General features: G+C 41.0%; 1 protein-coding gene across 33 annotated transcripts in view; it reads right to left on the reverse strand.

Annotated features, from left to right (window-relative positions):
• Positions 1–20,091, reverse strand: part of Nrxn3 (neurexin 3) — a 1,553,154-nt gene that overhangs the window by 1,156,617 nt on the left and 376,446 nt on the right. The gene's annotated exons all lie outside the window — the stretch shown is intronic.

The raw sequence follows: 20,091 nt of genomic DNA on the forward strand, positions 1-20,091 counted from the left end.
CCCACAGGAGTCCAGCATGTCAGGAATGCGTGTTCTGTTCACCTGCCCCCGCCTCAGATATGATGGGTGGATGGGTAGTGAGAGTCTAATAGGGCCAAGGAGAGATTTCAGAAGGCTTGGAAGAAATGAGTGCTGCATCACAGTTGGAGCATCGTATGCACCTGCTGCTGGTATCAGTGACCTGTCACATCTCCTCATAGCAGGCTCCTTCTTGAAAGCTTGGCACTGAGCAGACAACAGAACCCCCCCCCCCATGGCTTTCTTCAGTCCCTGCCCACACCTTTCAGATACTAAATTATAGTCTCTGGCCCCTGTGCTGATAATCCTGAGGAGCTGAAACTCATATTTACGCAACTCAAAGGGTCTTTCATGACCAAAGCACCTATATGTCGTTAAAACATGGTAGCACCTCACTTGGATCTTATGAAAGGCATTGGCAAGATGTCACAAAGACGACAGGGCAGGGCAACCCATGATCCAGTGAGTGGACTAATTCTTGGCCAGAACAGAGACCCGAGTGAAGGGCCACACATCTGCCATCAGAGCTGCCTCTCCCAGGGCTGCAGCTCATTTCCTTCTCCGAGGCATCCACGCGCAGTGAGAGACTTTTGAGGAGAAGCATTTCATCTTTCCACGGTCTCGCTTCAAAGAGTTTTCCCTCCTGGTGGAACTAGCGATGTTGATATATCTTTAAACGGAGGAGGGGGTGGCAGTGGACAGGGTGGAAAACCGCTATAAATCGTCACAGGGTGCCCAATATTTTACACAAACACAGCTATCCAGCAGCAATAATGGCCCCACAGATGTGCCACGTGCATGTATTAGTAATAGCTTTCCATGTGCCCAGGAGGAGAGTGTGGTTAGGGAACACAGAGAGAAAATGCGGAGTGGTGAAATGGTTCAGTTGGTTCAAGACTCCCTCATGTACACAAACAAGATGTGGGGTCATTTCTTGGTGACGTCTGACCTCAGCAATCCAACACAGACTTCCTTTCCCCTTTGAGAACCCAGAAAACATCTTACCGGATCACACAGAGCCCTGTTACATATCATAACTCATATGGGGGGGAGATTTCCGTTTGGGTAGTTTCTAGTTGTTTCCTTGTCACACACTGTGTCCAGAGGGTGGTATCCTAAATACACCTACCAAAAAAATAAAAATTCAACAAACCTGCTAACTAGGAGTACTATGACCCCATTACACATGGAGCAGACTGATGAACACTTCAGACTAAATTCTATCTTTAATTGTTAATAAAACTTTATGGACTGGAAAAAAACAAAGAGAGGTAGTGACTTAAGAGCATACAAATGAAATTGATTGTGGGATCTGCCTTAGACAGTCAAGTTTACCTCTCAAGTCCAGCACTCAGTTAATGAATCAGGGCCAGAAATATATCCCTTTTTTAAATATAACCATGTCAGTTGGAAAGTGACTCTCTGAGGAGGGAAAGTGATCCTTTGAGAAGGAAACAGGTGAGGGATTAGGACTCAGGAAGGACAAGTGATCCCATAATATTAGAGATTGCATTATAAAGTGTTCTTCAGAGACCCTACCACAGACATATACCATGCTCAGTGTAACTGACCCTAGACCTCGTCTTTTTCCAGCCAAAGTCTCAACAGCCTCTGGTGCAAAATGAGCTGAGCCCTCTGAAAGGGTTAAAAGAAGCCACTTGCTATGAGCTCCATCAAAAGCAATAAAAATTATTTTTAATGGTGCAGTTAGTAGAAAAGCTTCAGCCTCACTTTGCAAAGCCGATTTATTTTCAGCCTGTTTTATTTCATTTATTACCTAAAGGATAATGCACACATTTTCAAGACCCAGTTAAAAAAAGAAACCTATTACATAACTGTAATAAGTCTGGCAGCTATTGTTGTAATGAACACACTGGACATCTTGTCTCCAAGCAACGGATTTAGAGGTCTGTGGCCTAGGTATTCTTTGAGGATGGTCAGGGTTGTCAGCCTTCTATCTGTGAAGCTCAGAAAATCACAAGAGGGTAAACATATGAATCCATATATTCCATAGGGGAACTGGGTAAAACTACTCAAACATCAGAGAAATGGGGATGGCTAGGAGCCTCTGACTTGCTTTCTTTTTCCCCTCTGTTCTAATTGCCATAGCAATAGAATCTGACGTTCACTCTACAGCAGCAGTTCTCAACCTGGTGTTCACATACCAGATATTTACATTATGATTCATAACAGTAGCAAAATTACAGTTATGAAGTAGCAATGAAATAATTTTATGTTGGGGTCACCAAAACACGAGGAACTGTATTAAAGGGTCACACCAATAGGAAGTTTGAGAATCACTGCTCTGCAGGCTCCACGTAGAACATCTTCATACCTCCATGCTTAATGAACTAAGCAACATTCTTGCTTCAAGACCTCTATACCTAAGTCCAAGGACAATAGGTTATACAGATGAAACCAAGACAATAATCTAAATCCTCTCAGGAACCATCTCATAAAGCAGACAGGTACCTCCTGGTCCATTTCCACTTTGGCTACCATTGAGGACATTCAAAGTCAGTGACTTATCCTGGGCACGCAGGAAGTGAACCAAAGCTAGAACTCAGGTCTGTGTTTACTTTCCCTGCTATCTACAGTACCACGTTACTCAGAATACAGCCCACAAGCCCAGCATTAGGGACAGCACAGCACCGAGAAACATATCAGTTGAGATTCCTGGTGCCCAGTGCCGTGGGATCAGAACGTCAAGTTCACCATCATGCCCAGGCAATATTATATACATTAAAGTTTGCAAAGCAGAGCTCTATCATATACTGTCTCTGTACATCAGGGGCAACTTATCAGTAGAGGATTGATGTTCACCATGATAACTGGTCACTCTACTCCCACAGGCCAACATGCTTGGAACTAGCCTCTGGAATCCTCTTGAGAAGATGTAACTCCCTATTCGAAAATCAAACTCTTCACTGACAAGCATATTTCTCTATCACCAGCTTCACAAAGGCACCAATTGATTAAAGCCACGTGTCAGTCACATCGTTGTCCCATCAAGCCAGCTGCCAATTGTGACACTGTCTTTCACCATTTTGGCTTGCATTTTTCACATTAACTTCTCCCCTGATAGTCTCTAACCACCATGTTTTCCCTCCCCTACTTTTAGCTACTAAAATCCAATCTTTCTAAAGGAAACAGGCTCATCATCTATCCCCAACCTATGAAATTTTTTTCTGTTCTTATCACATAATGTTTTCATCTTCAAAGAAGAAATGATTAAAATTCGAGCATATGACTTGGAATACAGCTGATTCTGACCCACAATCCTCCTCATGAAGACTAGCTTTCCTAGTACCAGAAGTTGCAATGCAAGCTGCCCAGGGAGAAAATCAATCAACAGTGCTATCCAGCTGTGATATGAACCACAACAATGACCACTATGGCAAGAGCAAGATATCCCTAAAGATGCAATAGTGGCACTTGTATCTTGGTGTCAATCAGCAGCTGTCTAATTGAACTTAAGGTGCATTCAATAGGAATAAACTTTATACCTGGTACTTACTGTAAGCCTCACCAGCTACCAGTGACTGGTAAGGCCATGAAATCTAGAGGAAAACCAACTGCTATGCCACTTTTCCAAAACAATATGATCTTTAATGTATTCTTAAAGTTTATCTTTACTCACAGGCACCTGTGGCTCTCATCCCTCATCATAAAAAAGATTCTTTTTGAAACATATCTAGTTCATTACAAAATGCCTCAACTGATCAAAATTTAGGGATCAGTTGACCATGGGGGTGCCCAGTCCCAATTGATACATCTGCAGTACAGACCTTACACCTAAAGCTCAAGGAACATTGCAGCACAGAGGGCGGAAAGGTTGAAAGGTCCAAAGATGAGGACATCTACTGCAAGGCTTTCTCTTCTGTATATGACAGGGGAGCTGCACCAATGACATCTCAACAATGTGATTGCCTAAATAAAACATGAATGATAACAAAACCAGCTGTCGTATCAATATGGAAGCAGGAGATCTCATGAGGCTCCACACCTAGATGAAGAGCTATAGGCAATTAATGAATGTGGAGAGATGAAGAATCAGTATTGTTCAGCAATGCCTTCAGCTGGTTAGCTAATATCAAGTGGGCAGTCCTAAAGTCAAGTGCATATGAGGAATGCTGCATAGACTATGGACTCAACTACTTTGTATGTATATTCATAAACAAAGAAAAAGATCCCATGAACTTGAGAGGGAGTGGGGGAGGGACGTGGAAGGAGTTGGAGGGAGAAGAGGGGGGAATGAGGCAAATACAGTACACATAAATGAAGTTTAAAAATAAATACAAAAAATTGGAGTTCCTCTTAAAAATGGTCTAGCTTGCATCTCACACACCTACTCTTTTTGAAAATAAATGTTTCCATCACCAAAGTGCTTTGCAAACTGTCTTCATCAGGGTTTCTATTGCTGCAATGAAATGCCACCACCAATAAGCAACCTAGGGAGGAAAGTGTTTATTTGCCTTACACTTCCACATCAGTGTTTATCAAAGGAATTCAGGGAAGGAAATCAAACAAAGCAGGAACCTGAAGGCAGGAGCTAATGCAGAGGCTATGGATGAGTGCTGCTTATTGGCTTGCTCCTCAAGGCTTGCTCAACCTTCTTTCTTACAGAACCCAGAACCACCCGTCTAAGAATAGGACCACCCACAATGAACTAGGCCCTCTGCCATCAATCACTAATTAAGAAAATGACTTACAGGCCTGCCAACAGGAAGGCGTTTTCTTAATGGAGGCTCCCTCCTCTCCGCTTGTGTCAAGTTGGCATAAAACTATCCAACACACAAAGGTTCTCCTTGGAGGAGCTGGTCATTACCTAAGTACCTAAGTTTACCCATTTTTACTTCGCAGAAAAAAATTTCTGAGACTTTGAGGCAAGAAAAAAATGAGTTGCACACTGTAAGTAAAGGAAGTGAGACTGTAGAGTTTTGTTGGGCCAGCACAAAGAAAAGTGGTTGGTACTTACATAAGGCTCACTCTTGTGGGCATATCATGATGGAAACAGTCAACCATCATAAATTCTTGAGAAGAAAGCACTCGTTTTCACTCAGCAAAGAGCACAAAGGAACAACAGGCCTTCTGACTATCGAGGGATTCTTCACAGCCTTAGTCTTGAGCTGCTTCCCCAGTCCCTTGGATTTATTCCCTCATTGTGACCACCCTCCTTTTCTTGCATATGAAGCTTATCCACCAGCTGCCAGGCTTTAAGGCTACACGACTCTTCTGTACCATGTCTCTGATGCCATTAGCTTCTCCTGCCATGTTCTAGAGTTCAATCTAAGTCCTAGCATATGGTCCTTCAGCCCAAAGAAAAACACTTCTACTCTGAATGTATCCAGGATCAGACCAGTAATTGATATGATGCCATATTTCTCCCAAGATGTTGGTAGTCCAGTGGAAAAAAGAAGACATACTCAAAATAAATTTAACAAGTTAGAATGTGATAAGAACCACGATAATCATGGGCAATAAATGCTAGCAGAGGCCAAAGGTGGGAAGAGTCATGTAGCCTTCAATAACTTCACAAGGAAAGTCAGACTTAACAGGGTCTTTACAGAGTGGTAGGATTCAGATAGAAAACCAATGAACCCTAATAGTCTTTCCAGAAAAGGGCAGGAGGGCGGAGTGCATAAAAGTGTTCTCATTTGTTCTCTAGCAACAGCTGTTGGTATCTCTCTTGGGTAGAGGACATACCATAATAGTCTGAAAGTGCAACCATCCTAGGATAATGGATGTCTCTCTGGATCTCAGCAGTGAGGTGGGAGGCTTCTCAAGGACTCCTGAGTCTGTTTCCCACTGGGTCCCACAGAGGTTTTTTTTATCAGTAGAGCACACACATCTGACTAGCTGAGGCTCCTAACTGCAGCCTAAAATTGGAGATCCTGTTCCCTTTCAGGAACCTGCAGGCACCCAACAAACACTTTGTCTAAATACTTGGTATTTTTAAGTCTCAAAATGCACCATATTCTCCAGCAGCAGAAACAGACAAAATATCACATCCTACATACTACTGAGCCTTCCATAACCACAATAACAGCTGTTTATGGAGTTATCATTCAGAATTGTTATCTTTCCAAGTTTTTCTATACTGATTACAGGCTTTTCCTTTGTGATTTTATTATCTGAGTTAATATGACACACACTGAAGCATAACAGGATCTGCATTAAGATGAGGCCAGTCAACATGGAAGAGGGAGGAGCTTTTGATTCTTAATCTTTCCCTAAGGGACTGTTGTCTGTTTATGGATGCTGAAGGAGAGGGTACCATTTTCTCCAGAGGTGTAGCCAGTGGTAAGTTGCCTAGACACCAGTAAACAATTTCTCAGCAACCCTACTCAAACTTAAGGGGTCATACACATGCAAAAACATGAAGGTAAGAAAGGGTTTTCTTGGGAATAAGAGGAGTTTTAGCTGATGAAGAAACGGAGGAAATGAAAGAAGGCAAAGGGATTGAAAATGAATAAAATTTTCTGCATAAATATATTAAAATGTTGAAGAGTAAATAAAAATATTACAAAGAGCAAGATTTATCTAGATATACTTATGATGACAACACCATCCAGACAATGAAAAAAATAACACATAAAAATTTTAGACCTGGTAAACAACACAAAAATTGCAATATGCCAGATCTCTTATACAACATGGTCATAGTTAAAGTCATGATTATGTATTCAGCTTTTGAGAAAAGGTTAAATTTTGTTTGATGTCCTTTAAGACTTTTTACAAAATGTTTAAGCATTAATTCATTTGGGGAAGATGATTGGCAGATTAATTCAGATTAAAAATAGTTTGAGATATGAAAATGATAAAATAAGGAAAAAAGTCCCTTAGAAGGAACTTCCAATTATCCAAAAATGGGGATCTTTTAGGAGGATCTTAGGGGTGTGGTTGTCAAATTTTAACATGATAGAGTCACTTGGAAGACCTATTGAACTGGTAGGCTGTTTTCATTAATCTTAGCAATGATTCTGCACTATTATAATTCCCATATTCCATAGGAGGAATCTAGGTTTTAGAGAGGATAACTGGATTGAATAAAGTCCCAAATCAAAATCTGTTAGGTATGTGTACTGAGGCTGGAGACATGGAATTTTATCTCTACCACAATTTTGTATGATGCTGAGGTGGCTGGTTTATGGTGGCCTTTGAGAAACTAGCAATAGGGAGAAGGGACCAATCAGTGATGCATAGTCAGGTTCACCAGAAAGGCCAGACTTTCTTTTCAAAATGCAAATACTTGTCTGGGTTCCTGAGACTTTACCTTTCTTTCTTTCTTTTTCTTTTTTTTTTTTTTTTTGAGTGGTGAAGTTTTTGCTCTTAACCTTGTCTTGCTATGACACCTTCCTTTTTCTACCCAAATCAGCTGCTCCGAAGACCTAACTGCCCCTCAGAGCTTCTCAGCCAAGATAGCCAGGGAGGAAATGTCCTGGGTCACACTGATGTCATGATCTCTCTCGTGAATAAGGGGTATGTTGTATAATTCCTGTGGCAAGCTCTGCCAACCAGTGTTGTCACAGGCATAGGCCTGCAGAAGCCTATAAAATCCTCACACATGAAATGTGTTGACATTAGTAATCTCATAAAGATGGATTTGCTATTTGCTCAAAAGCTATAGACTATTTGTCAAAGATAGACTGTAAAAGCAGATGCTGGCAGGTCAGGGCTCTCCTTCAAGGTCATCTTTGGTACAGGATGTAAAGGAATGGCCAGGTAGGGTTCATGGCTCCTCCCTCAGTACTTTGAGCAGAGATGATCAGGTTGTATTGGTCAAGGGACTTGGGCAATTGTTATTTATATTGAATCTTGCCTCTAGTACATAGCCTGAGGACCATGGACTCAGCAAGTGGAAGTGGGTACAATAAGAGCATTTACTGAATACCTACTGTATATCATGAATACTTGTAAGATATATATGTATGTATATATATATATATGAGCATCTGTCTGTATATATACATACATATACATTCATGCACACACACATACACACAAAAATGCATGCAAGGTTTATACACATAACCTGATATACTCTGCCTAATCTCCAAATCAGAGGTCAGCCAATTTTGTTAGGGAAAGCATAATGGTAGTAATGTTGGCATGAGTGCCCATAAGTCTGTGTCAGGGCTACTCATTTTACTGGTATAGAGCACAAACAGACAATAGACAGATAAATTACAAGGGGAGTGTTCCAATAAAACCTTCATTTACATACAGGCATAAGTCCAGCCTCTGTCAATCCCTGTTCTAAACACAAGTTCCTCAGCCCAGCAAGAGGAGGCATTTCCCCTTTGATCCCCATTCTCTATAGTTAGTTTCTATAGGCTGTGTTTAGTCTCTGACTCCTAAGTAACAGGTATGGTAATAACTTCTAAATTCTTAACTCCAGCTTAGACTTCCTCTTAAACTGTCTACTTCATGTCTCCTCTTGGTGATCTCATAGACACTGAAACCCCGCAAGTCCAAAGCTAACCCCTAATATTAAAGCTTTGCCCTTTTGACAAAAATAGAGTACATATCACCCTGCTCAGAGTTGCTCACAATTCCATCTCGTACTCAGTCCCTATGTTCTCCAGTCTCCAGTCCCATTAAAACTCTGACCTTATCTCTCTTCTTAGCCTCCCAGGCTCTACCTCAACCACAGATTTCTTCCCAAGCCTCTAACTCGCCTCTTCACTTACTCTTTCAGGGTCTTTGCATTGACACCATCTCCCTTGAGATTCCTTTTGCTATCTAATGAGCGTGAGTTCAAACTTAATTTCAACATTGTGGCCTTTCCTGAGCATTTACATAAATTAAGCATCCTCCATATTATCCACCTTATTCTGCTTCATTTCTCTGTATCAGTGAGCACCCAGTAATCTAATTGTTGGTTTACTTCTTTGTGTGTGTGTGTGTGCGTGTGTGTGTGTGTGTGTGTGTGTGCGTGTGTGTGCGTGTGTGTGCGTGTCCATAGAAGAGAATACCTAACCTGTGAGGGTCAAGCTTTATCTGTTTGACTCACTGTTGGAATCCCTATAGCTACAGATAGACCAGTTACAAAATAGACATTCAACATTCTTTGAAAATAAGCAGATGAATATACCAAAACAAAAACCCACAAGGCAAAAACCTGTCATCTCATTTAATTCTGCAACTGCCTTCCCAAACAGGCAAGGCAGTATTGCTGACAGAGGAGTTGCAACAGAGTGGAATGACCTGCTGAAAGTGACACAGATTATAGATGCTGTGATGCCAAAAGCACTGTCTTTCAAATTGGAGGTCCAGTCTGCCACTCCCACAAGATGCAAAATTCATAAATTCCCTCCAGCAACTCTTTTGCAATGAGCAGGAACTGTTTTCTAGCTATTTTTATAACTTAGCAAATGACTGCCAATGCAGGGTTTATCAAGCTAGTTCACAAGCACCTGTCCACATCGCAGAGGCAGGGGTAGGAGACCGTGCCATGGGATACTAGTTGGAAAACAACAAATAGAGTTCGAGAGGAGTTGGCTAAGAAAGAAGCACAGACAGTAGGTGTTTGATTCCCTCTCTCTAAGGAATAATCTGCAGTCTTTGGGACCATGATCTTTTAAGACCATCTAAAGATCTAGAAGACTACCTCAGGAAACAAGTGACATTTTAAATCCACTCATATACAAAATACAGATGACAAAACACCATGTCTTTCTACTTGGCCAGTCCCAGTAGCATCTAAAACAATACCTGTAAAACCAAGCAAAGTCAAACAAAACCCCTCCATCCTTTGCATGGCCACAGCTCTCCAGCTGCTACCCAGAAAACATCACCTACTTCTGAGAGGTGGTATGGTGCAGTGGCTGGGTTAACACTGCAGCCATGTGTCATGGATTTTAACCACAGCTCTGCTTCTACCCCTAGGGGGCACCTAGACAGCTGCTTTCAGTTTGTCTCTCCATTTTCCTTATGTACACAGGAATTAACATGCCATTGGCAGGATTGAGTTACTGAACTGAATAAGTACGAAGTTCTTAGAACAGTGCCTAGCTCATAGCAGATAGTCCATTAACAGAGTATACACTGTGTTATTTTGGAAGTCTCTAGCTCCAGTAAGGCAAAAGCCTGCAGCATGGGAACACTACCTAGGGCAGTGATTTTAAATGCAATTGCTTTGGAGAAGCCAGTTCCACACCATGTATCACAGTCCTCCAGGATTTTCAAGACATTGCTAACTTGCTACAGATTCACCAGGTAGAAATCCTACCAACTTGATTTCAATTCATTTCTTACATCCATGATTTCTACCACCATGCTCATTACACCTAAACTCTGTCACAACAATGTCACTGTCATCCCTTGAGTACTTCCTATAGAAAAACTGGCTCTCTGAAACTAACAAAAGCTTTTAGTGCATTTTTTGAATGTTAAGATTACACTATATAGCAATTGGTGGGTTTTTTCCCGAGTGTTTTGGTGTATTTCACTATAAACTCCTGATCATCATTAACAGTTATAGGAATATAAAAAAGAATATTTTAATCATCCATGGTTTCCCCCTCCCTGTTCCTCTATCTTCAGATTCTGTGGTTTTACGTACACATTCCATTTTTTTCATGTCCCAAAGACCACCATACATCACAACTCTAGTCCTCAGTAAAGATTTCTCTCTTAAAATCTGATGGTTCTGTTCAGTGGCCCTGGCTGGTCCCAAGGGTGATAGAGAAAATGGTTTGGATGTAAGTATACAAGATGCCCCAATCAGAGCTACAGGGCAACAGGGTCACAGAGCCTCAACAATAATCCACCTAGTTCCTTGTGTGAAGACTAACAAGGTGGAGCACATATGGCTGTGTGTGCTTTGGAACTCTGGAAGACATTTTTATGAAATTCATGATGGGTATTAACTTTTCTGACTAGATCTGAGTATTGGTGAAAACTGATACCTTCTTTTCATTGACCTTATGTATACAACAGACGTTTACTGAAAAGTTTCCTGTATCGTGTATTATTTTGTGTTGATGGATAGTCACCTAATAATAACACTTTAGAAAGACGCATTTCCTAGTGTTAAAGATCAACATGGCTGCTTCTCCCTTGGGATAGCAACTAAAGCAGTAACAGAGGGAAAGAATAGAGGTAAAAGAAGAGAGCACAGGATGAAATTACAGGTGTGCTTTTTAAAATGCAACGCAAGCTGAATGGCAGTTGCCTGGATGTCCTGAGCTCCCTAAACTCTGGTTCTTCAAAAATCACAAAGGATCTCCCTCAAGACCAATCCACACAGAATCGTGGGATCATGCACAGATATGAACTGTCTCTCATTGGCTGAGGCACACTTGTTTTCTATACCGGAGTCTTCCAGGTTATGGGCATAACAGCACCAAACAAGATGATGTGGAAATTAGTAAGCACTTTATAGAGGACAAATACTAGTCAAAGAAAAGTGGAGACATGCTAATGCTCAAGGTATTGAAGCACTGCTAGGGCTAGTCCCACAATGAGCTGAGTTCTGAGATGTGTGCACATTTAAAAATGATTCCCACTTATTTTCAATTTCTCCTGCTATGGAACACTCAGTGAGCCACAGTACAGGGTGGAAAACATAGTCAACTGTACATATTCATCACACGTATGCAAAATAAAATTATCAGAAAGAAGTCAATATGTGGATCCCTACCTACAGAGAAGAAAACATAGGTACACATAGAAAAAAATAATTGAAGGAGTATTTGGGTATGTGGAAGGATATTTATATAAGCTGGCAGAGACAAGTTATAGTCTAATATGCCCCAAAATTCAGGTGCTGGAGCTTAATTGTCAATGTCATATAGTATTAAGGGGTGGGGCCTTTAGGAGACGACTAAGTAAGGAGAGAAGAATACTTCTGAATAAGACTAGCAAATTCTATACATGGCTTGATGAGAACTAACAATGTCTCCTTTGCCTCTTCTGCCATATGTGATGGAAGACACCGTGTCTATCCTCTGGAAGAGACAGCCATAAGCATCTATCTTAGAAATAGAGTAGCCCTAAATAAGACAATGAACATGTCAGCACTTACCTTGGACTGATTCACCGTCAAAGATGCCTATATTTATGAGTAGCCCTGTCTATGGAATTTTGTTATAGCACAACAAGGGCTGTGAGGAATGAACTAAAAACAAGACCGTATTAGACTAGGTTTATGTTAGATCATCTACATATATATATTCAAGTAGTTCCCCTAGCTTCAGTTTGTTTACGTTTAAAATAGAGTAATTATGCTGAACTCCCAGGATCAATGAAAGCTAATGCAAGACACCCTCTTTGGGGGAGCATCCGCATTATAATGGATGGCTTATATATACTGGTGTATAAATGATTATTGTGTTTGAAGAACAGAACATGAGAGTGTCATAAGGGCTGGAAGATAAGCATAAATCTCTCCTTTTCAAAGGGCCAGAGATTGAAAGCAGTCTACTGTAATGGGCAGGTAAGTTTAGCCCAAAGAGAATTAATAGGCCATTGAGCCTTCAGTCAACATGGGCTGGGACACAAGATATAAATGGCTACTCTCATTGCCCTGTGACCAGAGCTGTGTAGTTGTTTATTTTTTGGTTCTTTTGGGGCGTCTGCCACCCAGCTCCACAGTAAATCACACATGAAGGCTTTTTTTCATTATAAACACCTGGCCTTAGCTTGGCTTGTTTCTTACCAGCTTTTCTTAATTTAAATTATCCTGACTACAATTCCACTGCCAGAGAGTCTAGGAAACAGAACTTTCATCCAGCAACTGATGAAAGCAGAGGCAGATACCCACAGACAAACACTGAACTGAACTCCTGGAATCCAGTGTCGAAAGAGATAACTGATGGGCAAAGGAGTTAAGACTGAGCTGGTTTAACCCACAGAAACAGTGACCTGAACAAGGGGGAGCTCTTGGACTCCAGATTGATGGCTGTGTGGAAAGCATGGGACTTACCCAAACCCCCTGAATGTGGGTGTCAGTGAGGAGGCCTAGGTAGTATTTATCCATGTGTATAAATAGACTTTGAGTGTCCATGCCACAATATGGGAGGCTCTCTCAGCCGGGACTCTTGAGGGAGGGCCTAGGCCCTGTCCTGGATGAAGTGACAGTTACTGGAGATCTACCATGGAGTATCTCACCCTCCTTGGGGATTGGAGTGGAGATTGGTTGGGGGACTGGGGGACCTGGTGGGGAGGGCAGGGGAGGTAAGGAGGGCGAGGGAGCTGGGATTGAAATGTGAAACAAGATTGTTTCTAACCTAAATAAAAAATAATTTAAAAATAAATAAATAAATTATCCTGACTAACTTTTGCCTCTGGGCTTTTCCCCTTTTCTTACTTACATATATCTTAAATTCACTCTTACTCTGATATGGCGGGCTGGGTGGCTGACCACTGATGTCCTCTTCTCCTTGTCGTATCTTGCTCCCCTCTATCAAAGTTCTCCTATTTATTCTATCTGCCTGCCAGTCCTGCCTATTATTACTTCTGCCTCGCTATTGGCAGGTCAGTGCTTTATTAGACCATCAGGTGTTTCAGACAGGCAAAGAATCACAGCTTCATAGAGTTAAACAAATTCAGCATAAACAAAAGCTACCCATCTTTACATCATTCAACAAATGTTCCAGAACATAAACAAAGATAACACACCTTAAAATAATATTCTGCAACAGAGTTGCCATTATGAACTATGCATACAGTGAAAGGAACTTGAGGAAGAACTCAGACAGAAAGGTACTATTGGAGATTCATTTCCACAAATGTTTTCTGTAGTCTCACATTCAATGGGTCAGCGCTGAGAACTAATGGAAACCCAAGAGTGAATAAGGCATTAACTACTACAAATTGAGATCAGGTTCATAAAAATACAGGAGGATAGAGAGGTGGTAAACATTCAAGGTCAAAGAAGCTAATTTTGTGTTATGAAGAGAAAGGGAGAGAGGGAGAGAGGGATGGAGAGAGAGAGACGGAGAGAGAGAGAGAGAAAGAGAGAAAGAGAGAAGAGAGAGAGAGAGAGAGAGAGAGAGAGAGAGAGAGAGAGAGAGAGAGAGAGAGAACACCCGAGGGAGCCAAGTATAAACCTTTCCAAAGAATAGAAGCAAGCTAGCAATTACAAATAGGCCTACTTTCATTTGAGGGTAAGTGCTGAGCCTCAGTGGGAAAATGGTTGAGGACAGTTATGAAAACTAGTGTTTAATGGATTTGAAGCCCTTGACAGTAGTCAATTTGGAAAAGCCAGCATGGGTACACATCATAGGTTGTCATCATGGCCCTACCTCTCAACACTTGTTAGAAGGACCAATGGCTTGGTGACAGAAACAACCAAGAAATGAAACATTAAATAACCTTACATAAGGTGCAACTGCAAACCTAGTGTGAGTATTGCAGGTAGCAAAAATAAACCAAAAATTAACTAGCATTCTAGGAACACTGACCATATGCCAGGCATGGTTTTCCAGTGCTGGTCATTGTAGCATTAACTCAGACTGATTTATCCCAAAAACCTGTGAGACAAACACTGTTCTATTCCTGTTATCACCTTTTAGAGAAGTGAGCAGGCATTGAAAGGTTAAGTGAGGAGCTGGGTGATTTTGAAGAACTTTTTGACAAATGCATGCTGTGTCACTCATAACTCCTTAAGCTAGCTATTTTCCAACCAGAGCTGTGGGTTAAGGTACAGACTATAGCAGTGAGACTTAGCAAAACTTAGGCAAGACTTTACTTTTGCATCTACTAGTTAGTTGGGATAGTGGAATACAGTTTGTCTAAGACTGACTACAGCATGTGATGGGGTACCCTACAACCACTGAGATTACCATGCATTCAATTTTCTCTCTTCCAACTTGGCTTTATATTTTCTTAGACAAGTTCCTATCATCCCTTCCCCACCTTTAAACTTACTATGGTCTTTGACACTTGCTGGTAGTTGAGTGTAAATCTGGACACAGATTGGAAATAGGAATGGTGATTTTCATAGCACCAGGGAAGCTGACAAATATATTCCTAAGAGAAATACTTCCTGAATCAATGTGCTTGTGATGTGCTTGCTTCAGCTGCTTATAACAGGGCACTTTACCATCACAAAGAACCCATCACTGGTCTTAGCATATCTCAAAGGTATTCAAGTAGAGCCCAAGTGTGTGTACATGTCAAAAGAGCACATATGTAGGTCATATGAGGATCTTGTAACAACAGTGAATGTTGTATGGTGACCTGGGGATGATCAGGAGGGATCCCTGGAGTTCATCTGGTGATGGGATACGTTTTCCCTTCTCTGATTGACTACAAGTTTCCATTTGAATTCTGTGACTGGTTAGCAATCTACCCATGCATAAACTTAGCCATCAGGCTAGTCCTCTGTTGTGGAATATTACTTTAACTATGTAAAGATGTGCTACATTTGTTTAAGTTGTGGAATATTACTTTAACTATGTGCAGGCTTGTGACACTTGTTTATGCTGCATTTGGCTAATTATGTAAAGATGTGTTGCTGTTTTACTTTCCCTGCCTAAGGCATCTGAGTGGTCTAATAAAAAGTTGAGGGGCCAATAGCTTGGCAGTAAAGGGATAGGCCGGCTGGCAAGTAGAAAGAATAAGTAGGAGGAATCTATGCTTGAGAGAACAAGAGAAAAGAGAATGGGGGAGAAAGGAAGGGAGAAGCTCATCACCAGCCAGCCGGGCAGCTGCCAGCCATACAAACACAGAGTAGGACATACAGAATGAAAGGACAGTAAAAAGCCCTGGGGAAAAATGGAGATGAGGAGAAATAGGTTAAATTAAGTTATGAGAGCTAGTGGGACAAGAATGAGATAAGGCTGAGCATGCACAATTAATAAGACTTCGAGTCATGATTTAGGGGCTGGTAGTCTAAGAAAGACTGTTACAGCCCTCCTCGGTAGGCAATGGGTACATGAAAAACAAACTCCATTGACAGCCGAAGGAAGGAGAGTCTAAGAATACTTATTTATTAGGGGCTGGACTACATGCTCCTCTGACTTGGTGAAATAGTCTCAGGTCCCAGCCTTTCTGTCCCTGCCTTGTGCCTATTGATTCATGTTCTAAACTAACATACATATATGTTTGTGTGTGTGAGTGTGTGTGTGTGTGTGTGTGTGTGTGCGTGTGTGTGTGTGTGAAGGTGTACATAGGTACCCACACAGGCTAGAAGAGGGCATAGGATTCCCTGGTACTAGAGTTATCAGTGCATGTGAACTGCTTGATGTGGGTGCTGGAAACCAAACTGGGGTCCCTTGTGAGACTGGTATATGCTCATAACTGCTGAACCATCTCTCCAGCCACACTTGTGCCCAGTTCTAAGTCTAGGTTTTCTCTGTGACCCTGGACAGCTTTCAGAAAACTAGCTCTAGGCTAAAGGTGCTAATTTAGGAACAGGGTCCCAGCTCCCGAATGCCTCAATTTAATATATGACGTTGGCTCAGAACAATGCATTGATGATTGCAACATCTTTTTGGTGTACAGCAGGTCATGGGTCCTTCAAAGTATGTCTTCTGTTTTGTTATCACCATGGTAACACTTGTATCAATCCCCACTCTCTGGAGGATTGTCTACTATTGGCCTTTTCTTTTCTGGTAGCCTAGAAATAGTGCCTAGGTGAAGAGAAATGAGAAAAAGAAGACTCAAGAAACATCAAAGACTCATTTGCAGGTAGACAATGCATGGGCTTCCACACACAGATGCTAGTGTGCTGGCTGCGTAAACCATCCCTAGCTTTTCAGAGCAGCTTTACTAAATGTTGGCTTGGTGAAACACTTGCAGTCAGAGTTACCCATATTAACTGGCTCAACCAAGAACTTTAATCAATCTAACCAATTGGGTGCCCTTGAAATGTGTAACTGATTCTACTCTAAATCTGCAGTTTGTCATTGTATATACTAAATAAAATATCTGTGATAAATTACATACATGGAACTCTAGATGTATCCTCCTGAGAGACTTAATATGAGCAGATAAAGCCACTATTTTCCTGAATCATTTCTCAAATTTTAAAGCAATGATCACTTATGCACACCGAGTTTATATGTGTATTCACACTACATTCACATAGCTGTTGATTCAGATGATGCAATCATGTTTCAAAAGACTCTTTATTTCCCTATGAACCAATAAAAGGCAAATGACTTTTACAAAGTCAAATCAAACCAAACTGCCAATGCAGCTTGGATACAAACAGTCCAAGAAGAGACATCTGGGCCTCAGAGGTTGCCTGATGGATTTGTCTCAAAGGACCATTAAAACAGGAATGAGGACAAATGGGTCCTAGTCACAGCTCCCTTGTTATGTATCTGAAGACTATAAAGCAAAGTCTTTTAACGTCTCTGCTGTTCACACTCTGCGTAATCTTAAAGATATTGAAGAATCTACCAGTAATTCTTCTACCCAGAGATGTACTAAAAAGCAATGGTATGTTCTTTCCAAATTTTCTCCCAGCACACACCCATTTAGATCCTTTTCTTCATCTATATACATACCCAAACCAATGGTTATGTCTTCACGACAATATTTTACAAAGATGAGTTTAATTCTAAGCATTCCCTAATTCTAAGCATTAGATTAAATTTCTAATATTCCAAGACTAACCAGAACTAACTAATGTTCTATTTTGGAGTGTGTGTGTGTGTGTGTGTGTGTGTGTGTGTGTGTGTGTGTGTGTGTGTGTGTGTAGGCATGCATGGTGCTTGCATGAGTATGAGGGTGTACATGACCATGCATGTGCATAAAGAGGCCAGGGAAGACAGTGGATGTCTTTTTCTACAGCTCTCCACCTTGTGTCAGTGAACCAAAACCTGGATAATTTGGCTGTCAGAAATCCAGAGAAGTTGCCAAGATCTCCCAAGAGCTGCTTATCGCTATTCCAAATATTAGGGTTACAAGCACATGTAGCCATGTCTGTGGCGTTTGTTTGTTTGTTTCTGTTTTACTTGTTTTTGTTTTAATGTGGGTGGTGGGGATTCAAGCCATGATCCCAAAGGTACAAATTAGTCACAATTAATACAAAGAATAAATAAAATTGGAAAACTAGGGTTTACTAAGTTTTCTTTTTCTATTTAATTTTAATTTAAATTAGAAACAAGGTTGCTTCACATGTCAATCCCAGGTCCCTCTCCTTCCCCTCTCCTTCTCCCATGCCCTCCCACCAACCCCCCCAATACCTCCTCATTTCCCCAGGAAGGGTGAGGCCCTCCATGGGGGTGTCCATAGTCTGTCAAGGGTTTACTAAGTTTTCTAGAGAAGAATCTGGGAACATCTATCATAGACCTTGACAATGATGGTGCCTTTTAACCCACTATAGGAAATTGATAATTTGGCCCCAATTTTTATCTTTTCCTGAATCCTTTATCTTTGCTATATGACTTTGTAATTAATACCTTCTACCTGTCAGTAGGACATTACCTCTGAGTTGTCACATGGCTTGCTTTGTGTTGACAATAAATGTGTTAGAAGTACAGACTTAATTGCATGGCAAAGATGAACTCGTCCACACCTCTGTAATGACATGAGATCACACCAAACAAGGCCTTATGGAGCATGAGAAGCTGAGGGATTGAGTCAGTCTACTGAATTATTAATGGCCATGGCAAGGATGAACATGCCTACACCTCTGCCAATGGCATCATCAGGGAAGGTCTTCTGTCTGGGACATGAAAAACAGAGGGGTTGAGTCAGTTTATTGATTCACTGTGGCCCAAGCTAGCCTCCATCAACCCATAACTAGTCATTTGATGCCCATGCATGAAATCAGGCCTCGTCAAGATCAGCAGACCCACTCAGCAGACCCCTTTGCTATATGACCTATATGACCTTGTAGTACCTTCTGCCTGTGACTAGGACATTACCTCTGAATTGTCACATGACTTGATCTGTGTTGACCATAAATGTGATAGAAATATACATTCAATATGCATTGCAAGGATGAGCAGTCACCAGTCACCTGAGCAATGGTGCTTACTGCTTATGTCTCGGGCATTAGTTTAAAGGTTGTTATTATACTGGATAACTAATAATCTGCCTCTAAAGTTTATATAATATTAAGAATCACTATAAATACATATTAAGATTTGGCTATAAATATGTTTATCATAATATTTTATAGTAAACAAACAAAAAACACAACCTATGGGACAATAAGAAGCTATCAACTACAGCTTAATGATTTCATGTTATATCTGTATTATTGAAATATCATTCAACTGTTAGATATTATAGGAAAGCATTTACTATGGTACCAAAAATCAGGATAAATGTCAACATGAATGAAACTGACCATGGAAATATGTAGAGACCAATCTCATTTTTTGAACAGAGAGATGTATGATTATAGGGAGAGACCAAAGCATAAACCCTATATTGGTAATGGACATTTTCTCTGGGTGATAAGCCCATACATTTTTCTACAGTTTTAGTTTTGTGTATGTTGCAATAAATGCATATCTTCAGAAGTATAGTTTAAAGTTCTGGTGAAAATTAAAGAGACAGCTCACAGAAGATAAGACCACTAGTGGTGCTCTTGGAAACATGGAGGAAGAATTGCGATAGATAAGTCTGGACTGATACCAGTTGGAATCTAGTGCTATAGCCACATCAGGGCAAAGGCTGAGAAAAAGGCCAGCAGAAAAGGTCTGATCAGGGCAAAGGCTGTTCTTTCACCTGCCTCTCTTCTCTATTTCCTCCTTTTTAACTCAGGATCAGGAGGAAAAGGACAGCTACATTATTAATGCATTAATTATGATAATATTCTATGCGCAACTAATACATGTCAAATCATCCTCATGCCAAATTGAAAAGTGACATTTTTGCTTCATGAATATTGCTCCATCAGTGACATTTATTGTACGTTTCCAATCTTGCAGCAGTGAATGTCAGGTCAACTATCAAGCGTTTGCTTTCCTTCCACTTTATTTCCTATTTTAAAGCAGCCTCCTGTCACTGTTAATTGGGATGCAAAGTCAGATTGCACTTGAAGAATGTGAGCATGCTGGCATCTGGAACAACTTGCTTAGACCCCTGAGAGCCTATGCTGCACCCAGAATGCTTGTCTGCCCAATCCTTCTCATGCCTATGCCTGAAATCACTGTCACC

Source organism: Mesocricetus auratus, unplaced genomic scaffold, assembly GCF_017639785.1.
Source record: "Mesocricetus auratus isolate SY011 unplaced genomic scaffold, BCM_Maur_2.0 Super-Scaffold_15014, whole genome shotgun sequence".
NCBI classification, from domain to species: domain Eukaryota; kingdom Metazoa; phylum Chordata; class Mammalia; order Rodentia; family Cricetidae; genus Mesocricetus; species Mesocricetus auratus.